The sequence below is a fragment of the Dreissena polymorpha genome, chromosome 12, assembly GCF_020536995.1.
Source record: "Dreissena polymorpha isolate Duluth1 chromosome 12, UMN_Dpol_1.0, whole genome shotgun sequence".
Taxonomy (NCBI): Eukaryota; Metazoa; Mollusca; class Bivalvia; order Myida; family Dreissenidae; genus Dreissena; species Dreissena polymorpha.
Window position 1 is genome coordinate 76,823,317 of NC_068366.1, and position 1,897 is coordinate 76,825,213.

Below are 1,897 nucleotides of genomic sequence, written 5' to 3' on the forward strand. Positions count from 1 at the left end.
TATCTGTGACAGCGAACAATCTAATCTCAATATTTGTTACGGTAGTCAAACAAACGCAGCAGGATTATGTTACTCATAACATTCATCTCGCAACCAACGGCCATACGTGTTATCTGCCTTACATGATGATACAAAGTTCATTTACCCTTTTATGCCTAGTGGACTCTCTCATCCGTCTAAATTGGATCAATTTATTTCCAAAATTAGGGATGTCTAGTATATTTATTTCTATATTTAGAATATTTCTAACAGAAATTCCTTTAAGCAAACAGCACAGACCCTGAATATTTTGTTAAATTTTGTGTTTAGATCCACTTGACTTCTAAAGTATCAAAGCTATTGCTTTTAAACTTCAAATATTTTCTTACTATGATGAGGGTACTGTACCTGCCAAGTTCAATTTGACCTTGCCTGCCAAGTTCAATTCGACCTTGACCTTTGAATGACCTTGACTTTGAAGGTTAAGAGTAAATTTTATTAAAATTGCCATAACATCTTTATTTACGATCAGATTTTATTAATACTTTGACAAAAAAACACTTACCTGAATACCACAATGGATTCCACCCAAACAATACCCCACGCCCCAACCCAGAATCCCTGCGCCCCCCCTCCCCTCCCCCCCTCCCCCCCCAATTTTTTTTATTTTTCCTTTTGTTATTTTTAAAAGATCATCTAATAAATGACCACTCCCCACATAAAACCCCGCTCTCAACCCCCCCCCCCACCCAACCCAAAAATAATATTTTTTTCTTTGAAACATGGTTTAAAAACAAACAAATATTTATTTACTTTATTTGTTAAGGACCGTCCAAACTTCCCACCCAAGCTATTGCTATCAAACTTAAAATAAAATCTTATTAGTTTGTTTCATGTCTTTACAAATGTTCAATAGATTGTGGAAAATATACCTGAATTATTACCTTGACCTTATTGAATAATTTTAACACAAGAAAAACATAATATGAGCCGTTTCGCTACTGAATATTTATACGAGCCATATTGTTTTTCTTTAATTAATGTTATGTTTTTCTTGTGTAAAAACTAACCTAGAATTATGACATTGAAATTTAATTGGAATAACATGTATATCGCCTTTTACTATACTTGGTGATTTTTCTAACGCAACACTTTTAAAACTTACATATCTCAGTAATGAGTAAATATTTTTATTTAAAATTGCACATGTGATCATTTGACTACGATATGTGCAAGCTAACGATAAAATCATTCATCCGTGACGATCGAAGGCTTTAGTAAGTGGGAAAGGTAGCCTGTAAAATGCGCGATTTCGCTCCTGAATATTCATACGAGCTATATTGTTTTGTAAATTAATTATATATTTTTCTTGTGTAAGAACCCACCTAAAATAATAAAATTGAAATAAAACTATAATTAAATCGCGTTTCAACATTTCCACATGATAAAAATATGGAACCACACCTATCCCATGTTCTTAAGCATCCAATCGTCACGGATGAATGATTTTATCGTAAGCTTGCATAGAATGTAGTCAACTGATCGAAAGTAAAATTTTAAATCAATATCTGTACTCATTACTGAAATATTCAAGTTTAAAAAGTGATGCGTTAAGTCCCAAAGTGTATATATTCAACTAAAATGAATGTGAACACTGCAATATTTAATTTAAGTGTAAGTAACATAAAGAGTATTTTTTCTTAGTCGCGTATGTATCGTTGCTGTTTCCGCGTTTACTCACTCCGAATGAAGAGGCCGACGTCCGTGCAATGTCTCTAAATGAAGCAGTGAAACAGGATATGTAAGCCCAACTTTTTTAAACAAAGCATAGGAAATACGAACTATTCGATTATTCTTTTATATTGATTCAACGTAGTCGTTTTCTAATTTCACTAAGACGCTAAATTGTAATAATTAT